General features: G+C 46.8%; 1 protein-coding gene and 1 pseudogene across 12 annotated transcripts in view; one reads left to right on the forward strand and one right to left on the reverse strand.

Moving 5' to 3' along the window:
* Positions 1 to 18039, reverse strand: part of CACNA1C (calcium voltage-gated channel subunit alpha1 C) — a 639879-nt gene that overhangs the window by 491858 nt on the left and 129982 nt on the right. The window lies entirely within an intron of this gene.
* Positions 7046 to 7388, forward strand: LOC103675704 (annotated as a pseudogene).

The raw sequence follows: 18039 nt of genomic DNA on the forward strand, positions 1-18039 counted from the left end.
ACACTCTTTCATATATCACCACTTCATCCCAAACTAAAGAGTTCATATTTCCCAGCATGGCCCTAGTGAAATGAATCCTAACGATGACCCTAAGGAAGGCGTTAAAACACAGGTAAGACCCCGACTCTGCACTAGCCACTCCCTCCAGATGTTCTGTTGCAAAAAGAGTCTGATAAAAATAAAATCACACCAAGCTGAAGATCAGACTCCTCTCCCTGCCCTTCCTTCCTTCCTGCAACAGATAAACTTGTTTTCTTACTTTGCATTTGCCATTTTTAGAAACGGGTTAAAAGTAAAACGCAAGCCTCTCCTGGAGGAAAGGATAAGGATATCAGTCAGTCTCTCTCTCTCTCCCCGCTCTCTCTCCTCTCTCTGTCTCCTCTCTGGCATGTGTTACTAAATTTTATATAGCTTGACTTGCTGCATCTCTGATATGAGCTGCTTATACACAACATAACCAGACACATATTTTTAAGAGTATGCATCACTTAAAATAACTGGATTTAAACCTTCTGATTTTAGGTGAGAATTTGGTTGGAGGACTGGATAGGTCTTGGCTCTTGGAAAACAAGGCAATTAGTGTTTTAAAGAACGAAATGTATGAGTAACCTTTCAGGAGGACACTGACTGAAATGTAGAAAAACCTGACCTGTTTTTGCCCCACCAGACCCTCTCGGAAAGTACAAATATCCTTCCATGGATGGTTTCCAGAGATGACTTTTATGAAGCTCAAGACAGTTATTTTAAACTTCAGCTCCTTAAACTGTATTTCTAAAATATAATTAGCAATTCTTTATTCTTGGCCAAACAACTGCTAATAGAACACTGTGTGTATGGTGGTACAAGCCAGTTAAGAATCTTATGAAACAATGCTCAAAATACAGAGCGGCACAGACACCCTTCTCCCTGTCTCCTTCTCTCTGTCTCTCTGTCTCCTTCTCTCTCTCTCTCTCTCTCTCTCTCTCGGATACAAGTATGCACACAGATGGGACACCATTTGTCTTCCCAGAGCCATCAAATTTCAGGCACATGATGACTCCTCCCAGTGAATTTCTTATTATTACAACCATCCACAGACCACTTCCGACTGTTTGTGTGTTGGTTCATGAGGATTATTGGTATTTGGGGGTTTTTTGAACCATACTGATACATAGAATGGATGCTTAACAGAATTTTTAAAGGTATTTGATTACTGTTTTTAGGAAAACAATTCTAACTATAATACACCCCACCCCAAACCAAGACTTCAGTGGGGTATAGTGTGATTGGTTGCTTCTTACTAGAAGGCCTAAGGACCAGGGAGAAATATTTAAAAATCACCCACCTGTCAGAATGGATACCGCCAGCCAGGAGAGCTGGCCCAGGGCTCTGGAGCCCGCTGTCCTACTAGGCATAGATCTTCTATCTGCTAGATGCAGGGGAGGTCCAGGGGTCTGAGGCAGGGGTCTTGGGTGGTGGGGGCACTTGGATTAGAGTAACTCAAATGCTCAGAGTAGGTGGAAAAGGAACCATGTTTCTCCATTATTTCTATGCAGGGGGTACTCAGGCCCTAAGTTAGACCCGCAGGTTAAGCCAGGTAGAATAACCTCAAACAAACAAACAACAAGAAAACCCAAAACCAAGATACCTGTTACGTGGGAAACACGTTTTTTTTTTTCTGGGGTGAAGTGAGGAGAGGAAGATGACCTGACTTCATCGGCGGACTCACCCCAAGGGGTCCAATTTGGCCTGATCTTCCGCTACTATGTACGGAAAGTACAAACTGATCATGACGTATTAAGACACCTCCATATTGATTGGTAAACAGCCATTTCCTTAAGTTTCCCAAATGCTTTGCACCACTCAGACCCCCTTTATCAGGACCCCCAGATCCTCCCTTGAATCCGCTAAACAGAGGGTTTATTCCGGGCAGGGCAGAAGGCTCCAGAACCCTGTATCAGCTCTCTTAGCCAGTGGTATCCATTCTGATGAGTGTTACCAGACCAGCTATTAATAATGTGTGCAGCCCTAGTCATGGTCTTGCCTTAAGACCATCTCAGCTAATACAGCTATCCTGGCCAAAGCCATGCTGACCTCTTGGGTAGACATCATCTTCCCTCTTGTGAACAGTGCTCTATCTAGCTGTCCTTCTCTTTCAGCATGTTGCAACTGTTTTATCTGAATTATACTGTGTGTGTGTGTATGTGTGTTCAATGTACATGTCTTCTCATTCTTCTCCATAAAGAGATTGGAGGCTGGCATCGTACAAGGTTTTATGTTTCTTGGCTTACCACTTTATATTTAACATAGTACCTGGTGCATTATAGATATTTAAAGAATGTTCATTGGAAGAAACTTTTAAAGCCTGACATTCCAACGGCCATGGCCTATAAGTTGATTCCTATCCTAACAAAGCCCTGCTATTTTTAAAGCCCTTGCAGGTCTAGTCCCCTCCATGAAACCTCTCCAGAATCTCCCCCCACCCAAGTGATTCTGCTTTTTCTAATCTCCACAGAATCAACAGACCAGACTGCACACTTCAACACCTAATTTAACTGTACACCATCTTATGTTATGTTCCTTATGAGAAAGTTCAATTCTTGTTGTCTTATCTCCCCAACTAGACTATACATTCTTTGAAGATAAGAACCACATGGGAAAAGGCACATTTTGGTAATCCGTTTCTAAAAGTCAGATGTTCTGTGGGAAATGGTAACCTATTTCCCATTATCTTAAATAGGAAAAATTATAATGTGTTGCATTACATCAACCCCAAACCAAAATATATTATAATGTATTTCCTAAAATGTAAGCAAAGTACAGCACATAACTATCGTATAAACTATCACATTAGGATGTAAAGTGTTTAAAATAGCACTTCCTGATCTCTCAGTTGAATGTGCAGAAGCCTGTCACCTGGTTTCTCCCAGAGCTTTAAAAGGGCCCAAATTGATGACCTCCTTCTAGGAAGGTTGGCAGTCAGGAAGAGTGAAAGGAAGAGTGTGTTGGGGGTGTGTTGGGGGTTGGAAAAGCAGTCTGGTCTACTTTGCTATTACACTGGCTTTGCAAATCCTCCAACACATATGGCCAAGACTCCTCCCCTGGGGAATGGAAGAATGTTCCTTTGATGTAGTCACATGCGTCTCTTAGGCCCCAAAACAGCCTCAAAGCACATCCCCTTTATTGGTACTCAGTGGGCTCTACAAAACACCTACAAATGCTTCTCATGTTCCACCAATTGTATTTGAAAGATAATTTTAGACTTTTCTTTAAATTGTTATATTGAGTTTGGGGGATATCAATTTATACTTTACCTATATAAATTATCAACTGAAAACCACTTTATTCAGAGCTGTTTATAAAATAAGAAACACAGGTATTAGAAGCAAAGATATATTTCCCCAGGAATATGTTAACAGGGGAGACATTCTGTAGGAGAAACCTGTTTTTTCTGAACCTTTACCACCCTTAGCACAATGATGGGTACATGCCATGTGCACAATACATACCAAAGGACGGAGGGTTAGTATATCTGATCACTGACTATAGAAATGAGACAAGACCGGGTTGGAGAGCAGGAGAAATCTTAACTTGGCCATGCTGGCTGTTCAAAAGAGAAAAAGAACTAAGGACCAACACTCACTGGACACTGAGTTATGAGGTAGGCACACATGTCAGCTCACTGAATACTGATGACACCCCAAAGAGGGAGTTATCACTAGCCCCATTTTACAGGTAAAAATACAGACTGCATACACAACTTGGCTAAGAGCCACACAGGCAGTCAGTGGTGAAATCTAGAATCATAGGCAGGCTTAAGTGCAACGCCTGAGCCCTTTGCTCCATTCATAGTGCCTCCTGCGAGGTCAGAAGCACAGTCAACCCCCAGGCACTGCCATTCTCCCAACCCCCAGAGTCTCATTTTATTTTTGAAAATCCTACCCTGTGCTTCTGAAATCACTCACATCATATAAGTTGTCAACTGGCCTTCTTCCCTCTGGATCTCATCCCAAGGCCTGGATTCTACAGCGCATGGCGCTCTGATGGAAGCACTAGATCTCAAGTGGGCTACCTGATTTACATGGAGCGGTTCCAGGTTTGTCCAGCTCGCCCTCCTGCCTCCCTGAGCACCCTCAGGTCAAGGTTAATCCCCAACACAGACTATGTACACCAAACCTTCTGCCTACCCCCTTATTCAAAATCACCAACCCAAGAGGAGTAGACTGTCAGCATTTATTGATCTGACAACTATTTCTTACCTGCCAGCCTTGGGCTAAGTACTGGAGATACTGCAGTGGAAAGAAGACAAGGTCCTCAACCTCACCCAGCTACTGGGGTGACAGACAATCATAGAAATAAATACATAATTACTAATTGTTTTAAGTTCTATAAGAGACAAGAGCAAGAGAAAAGGGCAATATAGGGCAAGATAAAAGGTTATAACAGGAAAGAGGATTTAGAATAGGAGCTTAGGGAAGACTTGTCAGATGAAGTGACATTTAATGAGACCTGAATAGAAGGATAAGAAAGAGGAAGCCAAATTAAGAGTGAGCGCCTCTGGGTTGTCGGCCTCCTCCCCGTAACCACCACGACCTGCCACCTCCAACACCCCCGCCTCCACCAGCCTATCTCTAAGTTGGCAATGTGAGAACCCAGCCTCTCAAGGTGGGGGTGGGAGGGCACCTTGAACTTCCACACACAGAGGTTTCCCAGTTGAGTGTGCAGAAGCCTGGTTTCACCCAGCCCTTTAAAGGGGCCCAAATGCATGACCTTCCGGGATGGTTGGTGGCCAAAGAAAGGGAAGTGATGAGGATGCAGATATGTTGTGGAAAAATACCCTGGCTTCACAAACCCTGCAGGACACATGGCCAAGACCCCCATCCTCTGGGAACGGACGAATGTTCTCTGGTGTGTGTGTAGAAAGTTTTAAATATGCATTCTGAGAGAAATGTAACTCGTCTGGTTCTGATTCATTCATAACTCATCAAATTTGTTTTGCAAGCACTGCTTGATGTCCAAGAAACTGCCAAGCCTCCCTAACCCCGCACCCCCCTTTGAAGTGGTGGTTGTGCAGACGTCACATGCCCGCCTAGGCACCGAAGGACAGACCCCGGGGCTCTGCGCCCTGAGATTTGGTAAGAAGCAGACCTGCTGTGAAGGTCTTCCAGTCACAATACCCCGCGCTACTCCCTTGGGCTCTGTTTAGCAATCTTTCTGGTGTGAAAAATGTGTCCAGAACACAGGAGTGAAAGGCCCATGGGTGTGCAGGGAGAAGAGAAGTGGGGAGGATGATAATCAATGTTTATTTCATTTGTTTGCTAACTGACACTATAATGTGTCAGCAGTCAGGTGAACAAAAAGAAGTGTCCTCTTCCACTAGAGTCAGAAAACGGCCCTAAAAACAGAGGAAGGGACAGGCTTGCACAGTATGACTAAGCCAGGCCCCGGAATTCTAACTTCCTAGTTGGTTCTGTGTCAAATGGACCTTCTCCACCAGGAGCAGCCTGTCCCCGAGGAGCCAGTCAGAGGTGAGCAGAGGTACTTCTGGTGGGTGGTGGGGGAAGCCAAGGGTCCTAAACACCCTGCAATGGGTGAGAATGCCCCTCAGCCTAAACACCCCAGCCCTGACCGAGAGCTACCAGAAGGGGGAGAAGATGAGGCAGTAACCACAGCCCTCAGTAGCACTGGGGGGGACAGCTCAGAGACAGGACTGTAGACACAGGACCCTACACCACCTTCTTGGTAGTAGCGTGTTGCTTCTCTGACCTGATGGTTTGAAGAGTTCAGTCGGAGGCATGTCCCTTCAAGGGAAAGACCACATATGTTTCACTTTATACAGTGCTCAGTGTGGAAATCAAATTGCTTTCTAAACACACCAGGATAGATACTCCAGGGTAAATATTCTAACTACTCCTTTCGTGGGATCCCCATGATGATTTTTTCTGCATAGGAAAAAAAAAAACAAACCTCAAAACTTTTGTAGTACAAATAAGCTTCCTCGCCTTCTACGATGGGGCACTGAGATTTCCAGATACAAGGCATCTCTTTAAGGAGAAGAGAAGTCTACCTTGGATGGCGGGCCATGGGGGACTCTGTCAGACACACATCTTCATCTGTGGGCCTTGGAGCATTCTCAGGGCCTGTGGCCCATATCCATGCACCTCCCCTCACCCTCTGCTTACAGAGAAAACAACACAGCTTGTACTTAACTCACAAAAAATTTTTAGATTAAATGAAGGGTCTAAGGATGGTGTCAGGCAGGATGCTTTTCCCATGCGAAGCAAGGTCCCTTTCTCTTCTCTGCTGTGGCTGCGGAGACGGTTATGCCTTCCAGGACGAAGAAGGCAGACAGGACACTGGTGTGATTCTGAAGGACCAATAAGAGAATCGAAGTTCTCTTACCCTCAAAATAATTCTCATGCCTGTTAATAAATGCTTGAAATGCCTTTAAATGATTCAAGAGAAGACTTAAAATATGAAATATCTAATATTCATGCTGGGCTATAAATGACTGCTACCTAGTTCTTTAGTTCTTAGGCAAGTTTAAACAGGGAGAAAAGCTCAAAAGTGCACAATAGCACTGATTATCTGGAAGAAAAGGGGACCAAGCATCGTGAAAGTAGAAAAAAGACACGAAATGAGATGTGAGGCATCACAGGCATGTTCAGCTAAACTAGCTATGAGACGCTGGGCTGGTCCCTCGCAGCATGAGCCTCAGTTTCCCTATTTGTAAAATGGAAAGATTGAGCTGCATGTTCTTAAAGGTCTTCCAACTCTAAAATCCTATCAGTCAACCCAATGATCAAAAGCAGTGAGTCCACATTGTCCAGCTCAGGCAAGGAGAAGCAGAGGCCCAAGGTCAGCAATGAATCATTTCTCTAATCATTATAACTTAAAGAGAAAAAAACCCACATATTTTTGCACATGATGAAATATTTGGAAAATGTAAATGGTCAGTATTGCCTTTCCTCAGTTGTGACTGAGGCGCTCGGTCCTTCTGAGGGAGATAAGGCCGCGCTGGGGTGAGGCCCTCGCTTCACCTGCAGACCAGCAGAGCACCCACGCCATGGCCTCCTTCTCAGAGCTCACCTGCATCTGCTCGGCCCTCATCCTGCATGACGATAAGGTGACAGTCATGGAGGATGAGATCAATGCCCTCACTAAAGCAGCGGGTGAAGTGTTGAACCTTTGTGGCCAGGCTTGTCTGCAGAGGCCCTGGCCGACGTCAACATCAGGAGCCTCATCTGCAAGAGAGGGGCTGGGGGACCTGCCCCAGCAGTTGCTGCTGCCCCAACAGGAGGTTCCGCTCCCTCCACCACGGCTGCCACAGCTGAGGAGAAGGAGCTGGAAGGAAGGAAGAAGACTTGGAAGAGTCTGATGATGACATGGGCTTTGGTCTTCTCGACTAAACATCTTCTGTAACATGTTCAATGAAAAGCTGAACTCTTGGGTGGCTCAGTCGGTTAAGTGGCCCACTCTCGATTTTGCTCAGGTCATGATCTCAGGGTCACGGGCTCGAGCCTTGAGTCCTCACTGGGCTCCGTACTTAGGGGGGAGTCTGCTTGTCCCTCCACCCCTCTCCTTGCTCGTGCTCTCTCTCTCTCTAAAATAAATAAATTTTTAAAAAAAGCTGAACTCTTAAAATAAATTAATAGGTGTTCAGTACTCTCTGAGTCCAGGAAGATTGATGATGAAATTGGCATCACTGGCTGCCCAAAAGCCATTGCTCCTTCTCCCTGGCTGGAAAGGCCCAGATTCTGTTTGGTTGTGACAACCCTCTTCCAGGGATGGAGCTAAGTCCTAATTCATCTCAACTGGTCAAGACAATTGCACTCTCCTTGATAAAGGGACACTTGACCAACTCCTGGCCAATGAGCCATGGCAGAGTCTGCTGGACGCTTCTGGGAGCAGCTTCCTTGCTCTTAAGGGACACTCAGGGGAGAGAGGCCTCCAGTCCCCTGGACATTGCTGCTTCTGCCTGGGAAGCCTGAAACGGCTATAGCCATCTTGTAATGTCAGGGCAGCTCACTGAAGATGACAGAGCAGGAAGGATCAGGAAGGTCCATACCTGGACATCCCTCAGGAGATGATGGGCACGATGTGGTGACAGAACAATCTGGAGCCACTTGGCGAAGGTCAAAAGGGACAAACAGCAAGTATCAGGAGACACGCTTTTATGCAGCTATATACCTAACTTACAAGAGCTAAAATACTTGCTTCAGGAAAAGTTTAGAAAAGAGTTTTGGATGATAGCCTATAATATATGCTTAAGAACAATTAAGAGTACATCCAAATGCATCCCTCACCTTGAAAACTAAGAATCACATAAAATAAATATGCTGCTCTTCATGCCACCTCTTGATGGCCTTGTCAAAATGAATGCCAGCCACCGCAGCCCTGGACAACAGTGCTTGGCGGGCAGGTTCTCTGTCCTTTTCCCTTCACTCCAGGATCCCTTGTCTGACCTTCCCACCCGCCCACCTCTGACTGCCTTGCCCTCGTGCAGCCGGAGAGCTGCAGAGGAGAATATGAAGCGCTTCTATCAAAGACGCTGTAGGAATTTACCTTATCTACCAAATTTGGTTCAATTTCTGTTTCTTAAAACTGAAGTCTTCACAATTTGGCAATGGAGAAACTCAGTGATGCTGAGAGCACCCCCAGCACACGTGCAGGACCTACAGTATTCGGATTTGTAAGGGATCTTGAAATGGTGAGTCATCCTCATGCCTGAGGAACACATCTCAATAGCCTCCGAGGGGAGGCTTCTGGTTCAACAGAGAGCAGCCCACCTCAGCAACCTCCTCAGAAGCCACTTCCCTGGAGGGAAGCAGGGGTGGCGACAGGGCCATGTGGGGAGGAAGACAGGCAGGCAGCTCCCCAGCTGCCTTCAAAGATGCGTTCAGCTGAACTGCCAAATGGAGGTATTTTGCCCTAAAAGGACAAAGGCACAAACACAAGCACCTTCCTTCCTGAGGGTGCCCTTCCCTCCTGTCTCAGCCCTGGACAGGTGCAGATGCAGCCTTGAAAGGTAACCGGGGGTCCTCTCCACGCCATGGCCAGCACTCCCCGGTTTCAAGGCCATCTCATCCTCTGAGGCACCAAACCACATAATGACAGAAGATAATTTCCATACAAGGACCTTCCGGTAGTAAAAATTCATTTAGGAGGAAATAAATTTGAATTGAATTTACTAAACCCAGAAAATGTAAATCAGGGAACATTCCTAATGAAACTGCAGCTTGGCTTGGAAATGATCTTAAAGTTGCATTTCTAGATACAGGTCCGTTTCTGCACTGAACCAATTCACTGGGTGGCTACTTACAAAAGCTCGGGTTCTACTAGAGGGTCCTTGGAGTGTCAGATTTTGAAATTAATAAAAATTCATTTCAGTTTGGTGCTTCTGGTTCTAAAATTAATCACCCTCCTGTTTGGTCCTATTCATTCACCGATTTAAATGTAGGAAAACTTCACTTATCTGAATGTTTTTGGAGGAAGAGGAAGAAAGAAAGTCTTGTCTAAATTGATGAAAAAAATCTGAATGGCTGATTTTTGAAGAAAAATGGTTCTAGTACTTGTAATATTGAACATATAATAAGCTAAGATTTAAATGAACACTAATAAGTAAAATCGAGTTAGTCACTGAAAAATTACAATCCATAATAGGCTTTTATTACATAATAATGAATTACATTATATCACTGAGTCTTAATTTTTTAAATCAATGGGAAACACAGTCTGTGTCAGAATTCCTGGGGTACAATTTGAATTTAAGTTACACAGCAGTCAGGATTTAATTGGGCATTTCCAATGGTCAGTGAGTAGTGTTAGTAAATGCATGATGCAGGGAAGCAGGAGAGGGAGAGAGGGGGAGGAGGAGGGAGGAGGGAAGAGGGACAGAGAGGAAGGACAGATGGGGAGGAGAGAGGGGGGAGTGCGGGAGGGGGGGGAGATGGGGTGGGAAGGGGAGGAAATGGAGGGAGAGAGGCAGAGAGAGGGGATCTGAGTGGAGGGATTTAAATTTCCTAAGGGCAGAGTGTGCCCAGTCTGGGCTGCAGTGGGACCTTACTGCAGTCTCCTTGTTCTGACAGCTTTAGCTCCTATCTTAGAACAGTATGGTGCCCCTGGAGGAAGGGGTGCTTTGGCCAGCCTGTGCCTGGTAGAAAGCCAGCTCTGGATGGACTGGTAGATGTGGGACTGCTGACCTGGAAAGGACCAGAAGATGTTTTGCGGGGCAGGCCGGCTCATCCATTCTGAACCAGAAGACAGGCTGCCAACAGGTTCTGTTCTGCTCAAAGCTACAGAAGCCCTAGAGTCTTCCCTGCCTGCTACCCACCTCATTCCTATCAACTCTGGACCTGCTGGCCCACGTGATATTTAGAAGAACCAGAAAGAAAGGCTGGTGGGAGACCGTAAGGGTTGCATATACAAGAGCCCTCAAATGCTCCTCTCTCCTTGCTGCTTCCCCAGCTGAGGCCAGAGATCTCCAGGAACCTCTCGCTCCCTCCTCACTTCCCTCTTATCAGAGCAAAGATTAATCGGACATCCTGCTTTTACACTTCAGTGTAAATGTGTTTATGTTCTGGCTGGGACTGCTGACGGCCTTCCAAAAGTGGTTCAAGACATAGGGAGTCTGCAACTGCAATTCTATACTCTTCATTTGCAGAAATATTATTTTCTATTATGATTCATGGTAATAGGGAGTGTTTCAGCTGTGTTATGGGTTAAGCAGGCCAGCCTGGAAATCTAAATGCCATTTACAATTTTCTATGTTTAAAACACCAACCTTCAAAAATTGGGGACTGTCTAGAAATTATTTTTGGATGAAAAACTCAACATCTCTTACCAATGGGACTTCATGCAGGCTTTTCCTGCATCTAAGCTAGGAAATCTTAACTATACTTTATCACAGTTTATCACCTGAGAAGTAGCAAAGAACCCTGGACTCATTAATTCCTACTAAGAAGGTGTTAACTGTAGAGTGAGCTGGCAAACACAGGTCTTCAGGGCAGACGGACAAGAGGGGCTTCCTGAAAAAACAGCAGGGCTCTGGACTGCTTGTCCCAACTGTACTGCATCCAGTCACTCTGGTAGATGAGCTGTCAGAAAAGAGGCTGAAAGAGTCTTATGAGTTCCATATTCCAGAAGAAAGCCCTGCTCTACCACAGCCTGCTCTTGAAGACACAAGTACCAGGGGTGGTACACCCGGGGGCCCACCCAATCTAAATTCTCTGGGAGCTTGGGCCAGATGATCTCAGAGGTCTCTGTCTTCCAAGGGCTGGGAGCTCCACTGACATAAAATGAAGGGGTGAGCTAAATGGTGCTGGGGACCCCTCCTAACCTGTCACAAAAATTTCTGAGTTCGGGGCCAAGAGGAGGACCCTTACCAGTTTGACATTCACTATCTCTAGCAGGCTTGAATTGCAGGGTAGAGAATCAAATGTATAATCTTGTGGCTCCCTAAGAACTATGTCTCTATTCAGTTTCAGATGCGATCCCATCCACCCCCCCTTACCCTCATCTCTACCCCCATATCCTGTAGTAATGTTTTCCTATCTTTGGCACTAACCCCATTCACTTTGTCCAAGACAAGAAAACATTTTGATAGAGGGCAATTTTTTTCTTGTGACAACAATGTTTCCCAAAGGAAGCTGGCTCTGAAATGACAGAGATGTCAAATCACAGACATATGTAGCTGGTAACAGTCTCAAGCACATCTAATCCAATCCCATCTTTACCACAGGAGAAACTGAGGCCCAGAGTGGCAGCAACAGTGGCGTGGCCACGATCCCAAGCACTGTGCTCCCTACTATCCTCCCTACTATCCCTACTATCCTGTGGGAAACCATGACTTCCTAGTTCTGAGTCCCTGCCTCCACAGGGAGGGTCTGACCCTGGCTCTGCTCTCCAGCCATGTGATCAGGGCAGGTTTGAGGACACCACCCCCCAAAGGCTTTGAGATCGGCACACCCACTCCTCATGAGTTGCTGTCTGGACTACAGGACAAAGGTGTGTACAACACAGAGCACAGTGCCAGGCCCGTAATGAGTATTACTGTCATCCCTGCTATTATTATCAGTGATTTAAAAACACACACACAACTCTTCTTCCATTAAGGGAAGTGTATTTGGTTCATTTGCAAGACATCAGAACATATTCTCTATTTTGGTAACTTCAAACTTTTCTACCAGATCCCATCATAGCCAAAAAGACATCCTAGTCAGTGTTTGCTCTTGGGAATAAAGTGTCCCCAAGTGTCCTTACAGGACCTTTGTTTGGAAAGTGCTCCTACTTTCCCCAGGGGTGGAATTTTCAGATATCCCAGTGCAGGATGCAGGGGAGAACCTGATGAGCCTGAGGGCAAGAAACCCAGGGACACCTCCCATGGGGTTCGACGGCAGGGTCAGGGCTCAGGGAACGAGTGAGCCTGCGTGGGAAAATGTGAGAGAGTCAGAGGGGGAATAAGTGTTCATGGGCAAAATAGATGAGGCCCCAAACTCTTCCAATCACTGAAACACGGCATTACTAGTGGGAAAGAAAATTAGACTATCACAGAGCAGGAAAGGGGAAGGGGGGAACAAACAAGCAAAGAAGCCCGAAAAGGGGCAGAGTGTGTCAATAAGAAACATTTATCAGGAAATCTCCAAGAGAAGGAACTGTTCGCAGACAGAAAGGGAGAAACAAAGCTTACCAGCACATATGAAAAATGACTGAGGCATTCAGTTGCCTGAAAGTTCAATACAAGTAAACAATGTGATGTGGAAGGAGGAGGGAGGGGGACAAGGAGAAGGGAGAGGAGGTGGAGGAGGGAGGGGGAGGACAAGGAGGAAGGAGGGGGGAGGACAAAGAGGAGGGAGAGGGGGAGGAGGAGGGAGGGAGAGGACCAGGAGAAGGGTAGGGGGAGGGATGGGAGGAGGAAGAGGGAGAAGGAAGGCAGCATGTAATCTCAGGCTACCCTGATGGAAATGAGTGGCCATTAACAGGAAGCAACAGCCTCCTATCCCTGGGGCCAGGTAGGACTGGGGAATTGTGGGTCCAAGGCAAACAGCAGAGTTCAGATGAGGTGGCCAGGACTGGGGGGAGAGGGTGCAGTGAAGCGATGGCTCGCTTAAGGGAAGATGACCAAGAGGCACATGGCTGTGGTCTTTGAAATCAACAAGGATGTCCTGAGGAAGAGAGAATACGTTTTTTTCCCCTCCAGATGGCAAAATGAAGTGCAGCAGGTAGACGCTAAAGGAAGGTCAGTCTAAGAAAAACCTTTCTCACCATTATGGATTTCCATTCCCAGAGGTGTTGGGCAGAGGCTGGATGGCCCAAAGACTTGTCAAGGCCGGGGCAGGAGAAGGCCCTCTGCTGGGTGGGCCTGGCCCCTTGTAGCTCTGAGAGACTGCGGACATGGCAGGTCCCTGTGGCCCTGGCCTGACACTTCAACGGCCCAGCTGGCCTGTGGCTCTCTTCTCTCTTAAAGAGAAGTAAAGGTGCAGCGCTCTCGAAACCAGCGGCCTGCTGGAGGAGTACAGGGCCCCTCCAGCTTCCAGCTTTGTCAGCCTCTCCCCTGCAGGACGTCTCATGCAAACCAGCTCCACAGGGTAACAAGTTTCCGACCAGTCTTGCAGGCAGGGCCTGTAAGCCGCCACACACCTGGGAGGAGAAAGCAACGTGCCACCCTCACTGCAGGTGTGGAGCCTAGAGCCATGACCCGCTTCTCCTGTGGGCACTCCGCAAATTTAAATCTACTTGGAGCCACATCGTGAATCGTAGTAAAAAGATTTCTGCTGAAACGGCTACTTACAAAGGTTCACCTCCCATTTATATCTAATGTGCTAAGTTCTGACTTCTGAATGCAGAGGATAAAGGCACAGCATGAAGCTATCTGGCCCCACTCCCCCTCTGCAGCTCCGTCTCTCACTCCTCCCCCTCACACACTTGCCCCTTGAGATGCCCCATCACTGACCACACAGCACTGTGCCTTTTAATACCCTGTGACTCTGAGGGCAGGTGGGAGAGGACAGGACAGCTGTGTTTTAACTGAAGATCTACTATGTGCCAGGCACCGCATGACACATTTTCATCTATTATCTTATTTCTCTCAAGAACGTTGCAATTGTTGTGGCAACAGTCCCATTTGACCTTTAGTGAAATTGTATATAAAAGAAAGAAAATTTACTTAAAACAAAAATTGGCCCCATCTGCTTCTGCCTTTAAAGAAATGGGGAAATGAATCTCTCTACCACCCCATTTCCCTTGTCCAAGGAGGTGGGGTTGAAACCCCATTAAAGCTCCTCATGTGGGAAGGAACGGCTACAGCCCACTGTGTGGGAAGGCACAGAAGTGGATGTGCAGAAGGCGGCTCTGGGCTGAGCTTAGGGATGGGACGAGATGGAGCCAGACTGCTCTGTGTAATGCAAATGGGGAGAGTGCGTTCAAGCAGTTTGGGGGCAGCACAGGGGGAGAAGGAGAAAGGGCACGAAATATATTAAAACCCTAAGACCTGGGTAGGCAAAAACGTGTGGAGGGCTTTTTAACCCCAGAAATTTCAAACACTTATATTCACATTACAATGATGTGAACTCCCTTGAGCTTCCCAAAACCTGAGTACAGGCGGATATACTCACAAAAACCTTGTGTGAGAATGGAGAGAGAGAGAGAGAGAGAGAGAGTGTGTGGGTGTGTGTGTACAAATCAAAGGCGAACAGGTCCACGTCAGAGTTTGTCCAAAGCAGAGAGAAGGGTACAGTCGGAGAGAGTGATGGCGTTGACACTGGGGCCAGTGGGGGCTGGGGAAGGCAAGTCCCTAGGCAATGTCCACAACCTGGGAGAGGACATAGGATGAAGGGCTGAAGCTAACACCTGGGACACACAGGGACCGGGCTCAAGGTCACATCGTTGCTAGTTGTGGGCCGATATTTAAATCCAGCTCTATCTGAAGACACATCCAATTACTTCCACTTCCTTTCCCTGAAATACTCTTCTCACACCACTGCTCCCTCCCAGCACCCAGCACTCAACATCTTCACCAGGCAGACCCTCTGCACCCTCAGTACTCACCTCTCCGGGAGCCGCTCTGACTTCCCAGGGTGGGCAAGTTGCTCCTTGCACTGAATAGGACACTAATGCTCACCAAACCATTCCGCCTCCACATGAGGACAGAACCAGACCCTATTTCCCAGAATTGCGTTTGAGCCATTGCCACATGCAGGAAATGATGAGCGCCACCTCTAGACCTGGACCTTAACACTTTGGGTGCAGCCCTCCATGCCCTTTCTTATCTCTTATCTGTCAGCCAGAGTCAGGGAATACAGGGGAAAATTTCCAGGCCCAAGGGGATGGCACAGCCATGAAACAGAAGAACGCTGGATCCCTGAATGTCCCATCACCACCCCACCAATCTAAGTTGGGCTGTGATGTAAGAAATAAAACTTTATCCTGTTAAGCCACCAACAGTTGGGGCGTATTCATTACAGAATCTCAAGGCTGCCATGAAATTCATTCACTTCTCTACCATCCTCCTTGCTGACCAGCTTATATTTCAGTTTTCCACAAAAACATCTGCTTTCCCACTGGGCTGACCTCCTCAAGGAAAGGACCTATATTATTCTCATTCTATCGTTTTCACACCTAGGACACAGAGTTTATATATGTCCTCACTAAGTATATACTGAAGAAGGAAATAAATGAATGGTAGATCCCAGCTGAGCCCAACATCCAGCGGGGTCTGTACTACCCTGAACACTTTTAACTAAAAAAAACACCAGCCCAGCCCTAGGCCCAGCTAAGCCCTGGATGAAGGAAAGGGAAGGGCTGGAAATCATGGGCTGGATGAGGAAGCCGAGTGCTGAGCAAAGTTTCTCCTCTTCTGCTAGGTTCCCATTGTGCAGGCATACCTTGAAATGACAAAACCCTTACCCTAGGAGAGTGCGGGCTGGCAGGAGTGTTTCACCGTGCTCCATCCTACAGTATTTTGAAATCTTTTGTTTAAATCGATTGGCAATGTTTAAACACACCATTTCCCATAGAAGTACAATATTACTAATTAGGCAATAAGGAGTAAGACAGTGTCATTTTATGGTAATGCATCAGGCACAAAAAAGCCTTCCCTCTTTCCAATAACTCCGAGATTTTACAGAATCTCAACTTTAGTATGGAAAGGGGATTCCATCCCATTAACAAAGAGCAGGTTCTGGTTGGATGCACTACTCGCTTAGTAGAGAAAAGCCAGGCACGACCCCAAAGATGCTTCTCCTGGTTTCGGAAGTACCACGCCCAACCCTGGAGACCTGGCTCTCATCTTGATTGGAGCAGCCACCTTCAAGACCTCCTTTGTTCTCCTGTGTCAGTCATCTCGAGGGACCTATAGTTTCTTTGCCTGCAGTAAATCTCTTCCTGTCTTTTTGTGAGGGTATCTTTTTTCTTCTTTAAATATCAGTAGTTATCAGAGCTCTTAATGAGTATGTCATGTTAATGGGGCCTGTCACAATTTCATGATGCTTTATTTTAGTTTCCCTTACGTCAGGTAAATCACCGTGGTTGAGGATAGCCAAACGTTCCTTCCTTTCCCTCTCCCCTACAGGTTCCCACTCAACTTGCTGATAGAGTTTCCCAGTTGGGTAGCAGCCCCCTCCTTGAAGTGGCGCTTGGGAAGCCAGACCTGATGCCCTCCTTTTGGCAGCATAGCCAGAGACCAGCCTCAGTCCTGTCCATAGGAAGCCATGGTGTCCTCACATGGCAGAGTGGCTTCCTGTTTCCATAGACCAGACCCTTCCTGCATGTCTGGGTGAGCCAGACCCCTTGGCCCAGAGGGGTTTTCTCCAGCCTTCTTCTCTTTGTACAAACTCAGCTCCTGTCACCCAAGTCAGTTCCTCACTCTGCTCCACTGGGGCACGATATTGGTACCTTTGTCATGGCTGCATTCAGCATGAGTCTCTTCTTTGGAGCAGGGGGAGGAATCCAGCATCTATGTTACACCAGAGCCACACGAAGATCCTAGTCAGAGACTCTGGAAGAGACAACCCTCCCCATGTCTTTACTCCTCACTTCTGAAAACCTGAGCTGGTTGATACAACTCCATTTCGAATTTATATCCTCCCTTCTGCCAAAGGATCCGAGGTAACTGATTTAATATCATCTGTTCAGGACACTTAGGAATTTTCCACATTTCTCAGGGAACACTTCCTACATTTTATAGTCATAAAAGCAACACCAAAGAAGAAATCGGGGGACCTGAGAACCTAGTATGATTTAGGCCTAGAAAGTACATATCAAGTCACTGAAGTAGCCTCCTTCTTTCTCTCCTTCTTTCTGGGAATGGGAGGTGGGAAGGGACGGTAGAGACTGTCCGCTGGGCGCCAAAGTCTCAGTGCCCGTGCCTACAAGTTGTGCGTTGTCCCACAAAAACAAAAGTAGGCTGGGTCCGACACATAAAAGAAACTGCAAAATCAAAATGGATATTTAATTCAGCATCCATAAAACTTAACCCTGTGTCAGCCAGTCAGATGTGGCTCAACACACAGAGTTATCTATCAATATAATCAAGTTTCTCTCCTAAGACCAACATGAATACTTTATTAATAAAACGCAACATTATTAAAAATATAACCGTTGTTTCTAACTTCGTTACAGCGAAAGTATCCTACTTGATGTGGTTTGTGGATACATTTTAAGATGTCTGATATGCTGACTGACAGGTAGGTTGGCTGACTGTCCCAGGGCCCCGGGCCGTGGAAAGCCTCATGCAACCCTGGGAAGACGGACATTATGACACCATGTGGCCCCTAGGTATTGTGTTGATCATAAGGTTTTTGGTTTTTGGTTTATTCTGAGTGAAAAGACTTACACGCAGGCTGCTTGTCTCTTTGGGTATTTGCTTTTCTCTGATAGCTGTTATTTCCTGAGGACCCAGCCAGAGCTTCAAGAAAGGCCACTCCAAGTTGTCGCTGCTGTTCCCACCGGGGCTGGGGCGCCTCCACGGCCACCCTCCCTGCCACCGTGCAGAGGGAACGGCTTAATCCCTCTGAGGGCTCAGCACACCCAGCTCTGAGATCAGGACAATGTGTCAGGGGCCTT

The sequence above is a fragment of the Ursus maritimus genome, unplaced genomic scaffold (genome assembly GCF_017311325.1).
Source record: "Ursus maritimus isolate PB19 unplaced genomic scaffold, ASM1731132v1 scaffold_26, whole genome shotgun sequence".
NCBI classification, from domain to species: Eukaryota; Metazoa; Chordata; class Mammalia; order Carnivora; family Ursidae; genus Ursus; species Ursus maritimus.